Below are 12,135 nucleotides of genomic sequence, written 5' to 3'. Positions count from 1 at the left end.
AGAGACGCCGTAGTGGAGGACTCCGGAAATTTCGACCACCTGGGGTTCTTTAACGTGCACCCAAATCTGAGCACACGGGCCTACAACATTTCCGCCTCCAATTCATTTTCGGTGAACACCACAACGATGTTTTGCACGACGTTGGGGCAGACCAAATCGGTGCAGGCTTGAATGGCGATGATCGCAACCACCGTGAAGATGACGTTGGAGATGCGTAGCAACTGCTTTTGCGTAAATACAGGCTAACTCGGGGTCTGACGATAATCTTCCGATGCGTAGAAGGTAGCTCTAGCATACACGAGGCCGCAATCACTATCTTTAATGCAGCCGCCCGGCGGCTGCTTTGGACGCCACACTCTAAGCCAAAAATGGCCAAAATGGGAGCAACGGCTGTTTTTACTCCTTCAGACCGACTGTTACTCTCCGAAAAGACCAAGCGGAACAAGATGGCCGACTTGTTCGAGAATGGGGGAGCAACTGTATTTATCTTAAGTTTGTAAGGGAGCAACGGAAGGAGGAACCGCTGTAAATGCTCTCGTCACGCAACGGTTACTCCCCGGCAGGACACCGCACACAAATATGCATGCCGCCCACATTGATATTCATGGGCCAGATTATTGTTTGTTCTGTGTGCCAAACTTCACCAAACCAAAACAGGGATTTATTTTAGCATCCATAGATAATAAGATAGCAGCGCTGGCTGAACACAGAAGGCCTGAGAATACAGTACGGCGAATACCTAACACACGCAGCAGCAGAATGGAGAGTTGGCCCGTCAAAGCGGACCGAACGCCGAAACACGTGCAAAACAACGATAAAAAAAAGCCTAGACACGCCCTTCGTCCGCGAAGTAAGGGCGTCAAAGTCAATCAAGCACCGAAACACGTGCATAAGGAGCCCCCCCCCCCCCGCCCAGATATATCGGAGAAGAAAAAAAAAAGCGGACCCAGACGCGCTTCTCATCAGCCATACACTTAGTAGCACGCTTCACCGTGTAGTTTGAGGGCAGAATGACAAATCTGCGCCATCTGCGCCCGCACGACAAGTGTGGCGCTAGTGTAGCAAACGATGTAAGTTACAAAGTAATTTTTAATCAGTGTTTATGTTGACTAGCACTAAATAAAGATTACACTCAACTTTTTATATTTATTTATGAGTTTTAGTGTACCTCAGTTTTTTTTATAATTGTATTAGGAGAACACATTGAAATTATTGCGCTGACGCCTGTGCTGCCACTGCTCGACGTTATTTTTTTTTCGGCGCAACTAGGTTCGCGTTCGCACTACTTACTCATTTTCATATGGTCTGTGGTTGGCGAGCACATGGACGTGCGAGCTTGTGAGCTATGTTTTGATCGTGTGTGTGTGTCGCAGATTTGCGTTTCTACTTATTCGTGATGAAGGTTAGTGTATATTTATCTTTATGGAGCGCGAAGTAGTTGTGGATTTTGCTGCTGGGTGGAACAAACACATCGTAAACACGTCTTCAGCTATCTGCAAGCCTGTTCGCTCGTCGGACAAAGGACTGTGCATGCATCAGCGTGCAGGTGAGTGGCATTTCCAGCAACATTTAATGCTCTTACAATACATTGTTGAGTGGTTGCGCTATTGAAAGAGAAATGATTTGCTCTTATTCACCGTATCCATTGCTAGCCGTATCGGACTAAATTACCTCTATTACCGCCTGCATACCCTCTTGCTTCCCCTGTCACCACTGCAGTGCCAGTGTACTTTTGCAGTTAAAAGTTCATTTCCGCAACACTACCTCGCTTGAAAAAACATTGGGGCGGGGTTGTAGCTGCATTCATACTGGCACTTTTCTACCATTGGCTTTATGTAATGTTAACGGCTGAGTGTTCGGGCCTTGGGCCGCATTTTTTAGAGATGTAAAGTGTATGTAAATCAGTAAGTGAACAAATCATTGTCGCATCACTTCACTGGCATAGCCAGGCGGTTGCGCAACGAATTTTTTTAGGCCGGGCGTAGGGAGCCCAAATTGACGACCATATTCGCTTGCCCGGCCTATTCAGATAAGCGGACCCCCCCCCCTCCCCGCACGCCTAAAAAAAAATCTGCCCACATCACTGCGTCACTTGCTTCACCTCTGCGCTGAACGTACTATTTTATAAGCGCACCATCAAGCGAGCAGTTCACATATTGACAGAACAATTGGAGGAGGAATTACCCAAATCTTTCAGATTTCTTTAGTGATGCAAAGCCTTAGCAAAACTGAATATTGTAAAAGACAATCATAAATGCTGTATGTTCTCGTTAGCGCTGTCATTATTCTGCATCATGAAATCTTTATGCGCTGTGAAAACTTGGCATGCCGTTGAAGTCACATATCGACGTTAATACCAATCGACGAAAATTTCGACAACCTCAATAACGCCGTTTGGGATTTGCCGCATGCACATATTTAGGCTGATTCCCACTTGGCTGTTCTTAACCTGACTTCACTGCTACCAAATGAAACAATATTTGATGCATGTCTTTTACTTTTTTTTCAGGAATATGACACAAATTTGGTTATACTGCAGATAAAGATGCTCCCAACGATGCTAAAGTACAGAAAGCAAGTGAATTTTGGCAAGTGCAGACTTTTTGTACTACGTATATGAAAGCATCGCTTTTTAGGGGCAAACTGTGCATGTGTTGGCCAGAGAATAGTTCATTGTGCCACATGGTTACACTGGCACTGACAATTCGACATGGCTCCGCTGGCCCGTGTGTGTGCTCACACTGTTACCGTTAAGATAAAATGTTTATGTTTTCATTGCAGGGATTGCTGTTTGTACTAAAAAGCCAACTGCCAAGATTTGTTTACGCTGGTACTCCTAAAAGTATGCTTTCCCTATTTACATGGATTTTGGCTTGCACAAAGCATAACACTTGGGCCTAGATTCACAAAGCTGTCCATGCTCAGGCCTTCATAACAGCGTTTCTTGACTTCCCTTTACCCTGTTTTCTGCAGATGTTTCGTGGGTTTAAAAGTGCCACAGCATGTTGCCCTCCCCCCCTCTGAAATATTCGCGTTCAAAGTTCCGCAAGAGTGGGCTTAACTTTCTTGTGCACCTCTTTGCTAGTCCAAGATACTGAAGTGTGAAGATACTGAAACACTGCCACCTCTTACTAGAGGTGGCAGTGTTTCTAATGTTTGTATTTCCATCACATTGACCAAGTATGCGATCTTGGCTTGACTGGTAGCACATCCTCAACAAATGTCTTTGTGGCACATGTAGAAGGCAGTACAAAATAAATAGGCAGACATTCACACCGGGAGCTAACTTCTAATAATGCTTTTTTTGGAAACCATGGTGTGCTTATTCCAATTTGCCTAACAAGCAGTAACCTGTTTGGCTGTGAACCAACAAGACGATGAACTAATAAAAGCTTCACATCTTGTTGCTCTCAAATATATATGTATTGGCAAGCTATCTGTGGCACTGTCAAACAAAGAATCAGAATATCTGTGCATGCCTTAAGATATATTGCTTCGTTTACATATCTCGTGGCTGTGACTCGTCAACTGAGTGAACAAATGCACCCTAGGTTTCTAAATTTAAAGCATTTTTTGAAGGTAGCATGGTCTACATTTATTTGTCTATAGTTTTGTCCAGCCGTTTGCGTCAGGTACAAAGAAATATACTGAAGATTATCATGTAGCCTCTGCAAATCGTTGCTTTCAAGCAGGCTTTGCATGCTTGGCTTGTGCCTACAGGTATTGCACAATTCAAGACGCAGCAGCGTATGATAGAACAGTAGAATCGAGAGCAACTATGTGCACGAGCTAAATAAGTACTTTAACATGAGCGGACAGTACGTGTTATTTGCCACACACATGACCTCATTTAGAATGCCCATTGGTGAATGGGCTCATAGAAATGTCACTCAGCTATGTATAGGAAACAAGTTAACTTAACCTAAGGGTATCTTTAACTGCTACAAATATGCCTTTTTGAGGTGCTGCACATTTTCTTCCAGAATATTGCTGTCTGAGACATCATGTGAAGAGCGTCTACCACATCAGCATTTATATGGCTTGCCAAGTAACGTTTGGCCGAACCTTCCTTTATTTCACATTTCGTTTTGCAGTAGACATCCTAGAATGTAAGCGCTGCTGCAGTGTGTGTGACTCATTGTTATGAATTGATTCTGGCATGTTTAACCTCACACTTCTATTTTTTTTTTCTTGCAGCAATGAGATGCTTCACATATGCCTGCGGTGACGTTCTGCTGTGCTAGCCTGATGGAAACACCAGCTGCGAAACTTGAGTTCTTCAGAATTGGATAAGTTGCCCTTCTCTCACCAATGATGACACAGACTGCCCTGTGCTAGAAATTCAAGATTGTTTTTCCACGGATGACGCAGAAAACCTTTGATGTGTTATGGTGTTCGTTTAGAGCTGGCTGTGGTGTGGCGAAGTCTACTTTTACGTGTGGTCACACGTCGTCCCATAAAAAGAACAATAAAGCATTTATTTTCCTTTCAATATTGTCCACTTTTTGTGTTAGAAGCACCCAAGCAGTAAGCTTCCAAGGAGCTCTCGCCATGTGTTAAGCGTGTGACAAGCATACTCGAGATAGTCATTTCCCCAAAAAGTAACTGGAAGCATGTGCAGTTGGTTTTCAGAGAATAACTGCGAACACGTGGGAGGAACGGTAAAGAGTAACTGTTGCTCTTAGAAGAGCAACTGGTGGGAGTAATGGTTGGTTGGCAGGGAGCAACTGGTGGGAGTAACTGTTGGTCTGCAGGGAGGAACTGGAGGGAGTAACTGTTCATCCCCCGAAGGAGGAACTGAAAGGAGAGCAACGGTTCCTCCCTCTGCAGTTGCTCCTTTTAGGAGAGTAATGGGAGTGGCAATGCAATTGCTCCCTGAAAGGAGCAACCCCTATACCCCTGTTGCTCCGTTTGGGCTTAGAGTGCAACCTTGCTGCTGACTTGAAAGCGTTCTGAAGCATTTGGTTGGGACAAGCTGCTCTTCACTGCTTGCCTCTTCTTGACCGATTTAGATTGAACCACATGCCATTCAGCTCCTTCCATTGCTTCCATTCCATCTTCTTCGGCCCCTTCGAAGGGGTTGCAGACGCTCGGCGTCGATTGAAGTGGTGTCGAAGCGCTCCTGCCATTGCAAGCGTAGCCGTGCCGACGCCGCTCGGAGCGGCCGGCGTTCCTAGCTAGGTCACACTAGGCTTCGGTGGCGCAAAGTTGAAAGTGCCGAAAAACGTCAAACAATCACTCAGAGACGACAATCCGCACTTCCTCGTGATCAGGGGGACAAAACGCACTCGATGAAAGAAAATTCGGATGAAAGTTGGCACATCAAAGATCACACAGATGCAAAAGACCAGAGCGACGCGGAGGCTTGTCCGCACAGCTTGGCGTCCAGCCAATGTCTCCGTTTGTGAAAACAGACCTTGCAGGATTCATAACGTAATTTGATATTTTTCACACCTCCTTCGAGCAGACACGAGTGGAATATACCTGCATTAAAAGACATCCTTTTGACGGACACAGACTCTCACACACTTGTGTACTGTTCGAAGATACCTGCCTATAGAAAGGCGCACAGGTACAAAAATTGCCCACTTGTATGCAGGGATCATGAGTATCCGGACACTTGAATTTGCTTCGAGGATGCCAAACATTTTCACCAGCAAATTCTGTTTATCTAGGGGGTCCAAGCGACACCTGTCAGTTTTAACGTAAGTGTACTCAGGTGGGCCCTGCCAGTTGGCGTTAAGTTTACTCGCGTTTATTGTGGGTCGAACATATGTACTTTAATGCACTCATTTGAAAGTACATTAGTGATTTCGCGCTCATTTCTTGCTTGTTTGTAGAGCGCATTGATTATTCGTGCTCTTCAGTATAGGCCTGGTGTTTCAAAGCGGGCATGCAGCGTCACGGCGGCAGTTGCTGGCGAATTGTCCCTGTTCCTTCCGCACAGCCGCGCCTGGCCGCAGCAGATTGGCAATCACCCCTCGTAACGGAAGCGACTGTATCCCGTGAAAAACGTAAACTTAAATTTGCTGTTATGGCGTATTCAGATTTCGTAACAATATGCTGAATGTGCAATTTTATCAGCGCTTCCGAAAAATAGTATGAGGATGATAGGCGAAAATGTTGAATCGTAGCTATCAGAAAAAAACACAGACTCTGTTGACACAGTTACGTTCGCTTCTTCTCCGCGCCACTAGTGAAGGTGATGGTGGAGGAGGGGAGTCACAACTATTCCCCTCCCCAATTTTTTCTAAATATTGCGTTTGCAGTCATCATCATCATCATCATCATCAGCCTGACTACGTCCACTGCAGGACAAAGGCCTCTCCCATGTTCCGCCAGTTAACCCGGTCCTGTGCTTGCTGCTTCCAATTTATACCCGCAAACTTCTTAATCTCATCTGCCCACCTAACCTTCTGTCTCCCCCTAACCCGCTTCCCTTCTCTGGGAATCCAGTCAGTTACCCTTAATGACCAGCGATTATCCTGTCTACGCGCGACATGCCCTGCCCATGTCCATTTCTTCTTCTTGATTTCAGCTATGATATCCTTAACCCCCGTTTGTTCCCTAATCCACTCTGCTCTCTTCTTGTCTCTTAAGGTTACACCTACCATTTTTCTTTCCATTGCTCGCTGCGTCGTCCTCAATTTAATATGAACCCTCTTTGTAAGTCTCCAGGTTTCTGCTCCGTAGCTAAGTACCGGCAAGATACAGCTGTTATATACCTTCCTCTTGAGGGATAGTGGCAATCTACCTGTCATAATTTGAGAGTGCTTGCCGAATGTGCTCCACCCCATTCTTATTCTTCTAGTTACTTCAATCTCGTGGTTCGGCTCTGCGGTTATTACCTGCCCTAAGTAGACATAGTCTTTTACAACTTCAAGTGCACTATTACCTATCTCGAAGCGCTTGATTGATTGATTGATTGATTTGTGGGGTTTAACGTCTCAAAACCACCATATGATTATGAGAGACGCCGTAGTGGAGGGCTCCGGAAATTTTGACCACCTGGGGTTCTTTAACGTGCGCCCAAATCTGAGCACACGGTATCTCGAAGCGCTGCTCTTTGCCGAGGTTGATGTACATTACTTTCGTTTTCTGCAGATTAATTTTAAGACCCACTTTTCTGCTCTCCTTGTCTAACTCCGTAATCATGAGTTGCAATTCGTCCCCCGAGTTACTCAGCAATGCAATGTCATCGGCGAAGCGCAGGTTACTAAGGTATTCTCCATTGACTCTTATCCCTAACTGTTCCCATTCTAGGCTTCTGAAAACCTCCTGTAAGCACGCGGTAAACAGCATTGGGGAAATTGTGTCCCCCTGCCTTACACCCTTCTTGATTGGTATTCTGTTGCTTTCTCTATGAAGCACTATGGTAGCAGTTGATCCCCTGTAGATTTCTTCCAGAATGTTTATATATACTTCATCTACGCCCTGATTCCGCAGTGTTTGCATGACGGCTGATATTTCTACTGAATCAAACGCCTTCTCGTAATCTATAAAGGCTATGTATAGTGGTTGGTTATACTCTGAGCATTTCTCTATTACCTGATTGATAGTATGAATGTGGTCAATTGTTGAGTAGCCTGTTCGAAATCCTGCTTGTTCCTTTGGTTGATTGAATTCTAATGTTTCCTTTACTCTGTTAGCAATTACCTTTGTAAATAGCTTGTATACTACAGAGAGCAAGCTGATCGGCCTGTAATTCTTCAAGTCCTTGTCATCTCCTTTCTTATGTATTAAGATGATGTTAGCGTTCTTCCAAGACTCTGGTACTCTTCCCGCCAGGAGACACCTCGTAAACAGGGTGGCTAGTTTTTCTAACACAATCTGTCCTCCATCTTTCAGCAGATCTGATGTTACCTGATCTTCACCAGCAGCTTTGCCCCTTTGCATGCTCTCCAAAGCTTTTCTGACTTCTTCTATCATTACTGGTGGGGTGTAATCTGGGTTACTGCTAGTTCTTATAGTATTAAGGTCATGGTTGTCTCGGCTACTGTACAGATCCCTGTAAAACTCCTCCGCTATCTTAACTATCCTATCCATATTGGTAGTTATTTTGCCTTCTTTGTCCCTTAGTGCATACATCCGACTTTTGCCTATCCCAAGTTTCCTCTTCAATGCTTTGACACTTCCTCCGTTTTTCAGAGCGTGTTCAATTCTCTCCATGTTATACCTTCTTACATCGCATACTTTACGTCTATTAATCAACTTCGAAAGCTCTGCCAGTTCTATTTTGTCTGTTGTACTTGACACTTTCATAATTTGACGCTTCTTAATTAGGTTCTTCGTTTCCTGTGAAAGCTTGCCAGTGTCCTGTCTAACTACCCTGCCTCCAACTTCCACTGCACACTCCATAATGATACTCGTCAGATTATCATTCATTGTATCTACGCTAAGGTTGGTTTCCTCACTGAGAGCCGAGTACCTGTTCTGCAGTGACACTCTGAATTCCTGTACTTTCCCTCTCAGTGCTAGCTGATTGATTGGCTTCTTGCGTATCAAGTTCTGTCGTTCCTTCTTCAAGTCTAGGCGAATTCGAGACCGTACCATTCTATGGTCACTGCATCGTACCTTGCCAATCACTTCCACATCCTGCACGATTCCAGGGTGTGCACTCATTATAAAGTCTATTTCGTTCTTATTTTCGCCATTAGGGCTCCTCCATGTCCACTTGCGGTTTTCGCGTTTTCGGTAGAAGGTATTCAAAATCCGTAAATTATTGCGTTCTGCGAATTCTACTAGTAGCTCTCCTCTGGCGTTTGCAGTAGACACGCACAAATATAAAAGCATGCACGAGGGCACATAAAGTACAGTTGAGCACCCGCTGAAAAAAAGACCTTAGGCCCTGCTACTAAGCTTATCCGGGTAGTCTTAACACATCGCTGCTGCCCTTGTTTTCTTTATTAATTTTGTTGGCCCTAACGGAAATCGGTGGCAATTAGTTTGCCATAAAAAATGCCCGTTTTGTCAGCTATGCACATCTTTCGGGCTGAGAGACTTGAGAATCTGCTCTAGATTGGTTGGAACAAAACTAGGGACATAGTAAATACTGAGAATTATTTTTACAGGTGGCATGGACTTATATACAATGATCGGTAAGCATTCGAAAATTGAAAAAAAAGAATGGTCAACGCCGCCGAGCAGCGATCCTTCTTCTTAATCTTTTTTGCGCACTCTTTGAATGCGCGTTGAATTGCCCTGAAGTACGACGAAGCTCGCCGAGCGAGTCAGCGTGAACGGTTGCTGGAGGGCTTCTATCATAGGATATCTCTCCGCCGCGGTGGTATAGTGGTTAAGGTACTCGGCTGCTGACCCTCAGGTCGCGGGACCAAAGACCGGCTGCAGTGGGTGCATTTCCGGTGGAGGCGGAAATGCTGTAGGGCCATGTGCTCAGATTTCACTGCACGTTGAAGAACCCCAGATGATCGAAATTTCTAGAGCCCTTCACGAGTCTCTAATAATCATATGGTGGTTTTGGGACGTTAAACGCCACACATCATCATCAATCGTGCGATATGCACAACTTGCGTGATGCGCGAATGGTGGTTCTCAGTTGTCACTTTCGCAATGACGTAAGTGACGTCACTCAAGCGTTGGGTGTTGCGACAAGACTACTTGGAAAGGAGCTTTTCGCAAAGTTATTTCCGTCGGAGAAGCATCCTCAACTAGTCGAGGTCCCTTTGGTGAAGGTGATTGGCAGGCGTTTTGCGTCGTAACAGTCTTCTGCACGAGCATGGGAGCAGAGAGTTCTAAGCAGAGCAAGTCAATGAGCTTCTTCAGCGTGGCACAAATTCTGCGCTGCATTAGTGTTTTCAATGGTAGAGAACAAAAGTACGACGTCGAGAAAATTTTGAGGATGACGAGCACACACAGGAAATGAGGGTGTATATCCTGTGGCGTCATGTTTTGCTGTTTTGAATGCGTATGTACAAAAAAGCCATGGCGTCCCAGTTCTTGTGGTCCACTGAGACATGGATTGAAAGCATGTTGACGATGGTACAATTAGTGCACTCTGTTAGGCCGCTGGTTTGGAGTGATAAGGTGAAGAATAGCAATAATTACACCCACAGAGCCATAGGAAGTTTTAAACATCAGCAGAGAAATGTAGACCTCGGTAACTGGTCACCGCATGAGGCGCTCTTCGACAAAAAAATACTAGAGTGCAGTAGAAATGACAACACATCAGATGAGATGGCTGACGCCATTGCCATATTTCAGTGTATCGCGTGAGGTAATCTACGCACACGACAATCCAACGGCTGCCGAAGGCAGACTTGGAGAAGGGGCAAAATAGTTACATGCCAACTTTTTCGAAAGGTGAAGGAGTTCGCTTAACAGATTGCAGTGTGCCCGCCGCAGTAGTAGTAGGTTGTTTGTGGCGCTGGCAGACATGACAAGTGGCGGCGTAATGCTCGGTTGCTTTCCGGAGTCGAGGGCAGCAGAAACGTTCTGCAATACGGCAAATTGTGCGAGCAAATTCATGGCACTCTGAAATAATATCATAATGATATGCGGAATACTGCAAGGCACTGGCATTTGGGGACCATGAGAAGCAGTAGGGCACTATTGCAAGAGTAATTCGTTGAATAAAGGAGGCCGTGATGAAGCGCAAAATAGGGGCTGCGCAATGAGAGATACGGGAAGCAACAATAATAGGTCCCAATGAAGGGGTGCAATACTGCACGTGACTGAAGGCATCACAACTAGGGAAGGGGAGACAAATGGCAGCCAGGTGGTTTTCGTAGTGGTCATGGTCAGCGTCCGCATTCTGAGATTGAAGAGGAGATTATCAGTTGACGTCTGCGTTGCGGCGACCACTATTATACGCAACAGAAAAGTTCCACGGGATCACATAGTCCAGCCAGCCAGCACATAGAATGGTGATCTGTGACGATCTTGAAATGTCGGCTGTACAAATAAGATCTGAAGTTTCGGATGCAATAACGCCGACAGGACATTTCAGTTCTATGATGTATAATTGTTCTTATGCTTCATCGAAGTACGACTTGCATGCATAATGACGTGTTCCCGTTCATCGTAAAAGGAAACGAGGACGGTGCCAACACCAACACTGAGCATTTGTATGTAGTTCCGTGGATTCCTCTAGGTCAAAAGAGAACCATAGAGGCCCTGAGGTGAGCAAAAACTTAGATGCGCCTAAGCAGCCTCTTACTAATTGGTCCACCAGTATGAGGTGTCCTTGCACACCAAGACTGTAAATGGATGAGCATGACGGGGCGAAGCTATTGATAAACCCGAGAAAGTAAGAACATGGGGCCACGAAGCTAGAAAGAATTTTCACTGTCGGAGGCCTAAAGATGTGGACTGCACCTATCTTCTGGAGATCTGATCGTATATACCTTTTTTTATCGACGATGTATCCGAGAACAAAAACTTCATGCTCACAAAAGTGATAGTCTTTTGCACTTAAAATCAGCTCAGCTTGTTTGATGCAATGCAGAAAACCACTGACCCACTGGTTCTTCTCGTGGAAAGCCTTTCCGAAGATAATCACATCTGTCAAATGACACATACAAGTCTCTCATTCGAGACCATGGAGTATGAAGTCCATGAATCCCTCTTGGTCACCGGCGCACTACATAGGCCAAACAGCCTAACAATTAACTCTAATAACGCATGTATGGTAACGAAGACTGCCTTCTGTTTCTCAGGCGTATGCATTGACATATCTGCCAGTAACCCAACCTGAGGTCGACCGATCAAAGATACGTGGCGGAGTGCCGACAATGAACAACATTGATGCGTGGTAGTGGATACAGGTTATTCTTTGTGACAGCGTTAAGGCGGCGGTAGTCTATACAAGACCTTTGTGAGTTGTATGGACTGCATGCCAGGGACTGCATCACTCCTGAAGAACGCATTTCTTCCGCAGGTCCTGGACCAGTTTGACGATAACTTTCTTTTGTTACGATCATACTTGACAGAGTTTGTGGCGTATTAACGTGACATCTCACGTGTTATTTCGGGGATACATACTTGATTCCGGCAACGTGCGAGAACACTCTTCTTGAACAAAATCAAAGATGGCTGCATAATGTCGAAGTACATCTTTGGGAACACCCAGATCTAAAGAAAGCTGCGACTTCTTATTCATGCATCGTAATTCGGCCA

The sequence above is a fragment of the Rhipicephalus microplus genome, chromosome 3 (genome assembly GCF_043290135.1).
Source record: "Rhipicephalus microplus isolate Deutch F79 chromosome 3, USDA_Rmic, whole genome shotgun sequence".
Lineage (NCBI taxonomy): Eukaryota > Metazoa > Arthropoda > Arachnida > Ixodida > Ixodidae > Rhipicephalus > Rhipicephalus microplus.
The sequence above is the reverse complement of the archived record's forward strand: the minus strand, read 5'-3'. Positions refer to the sequence as shown.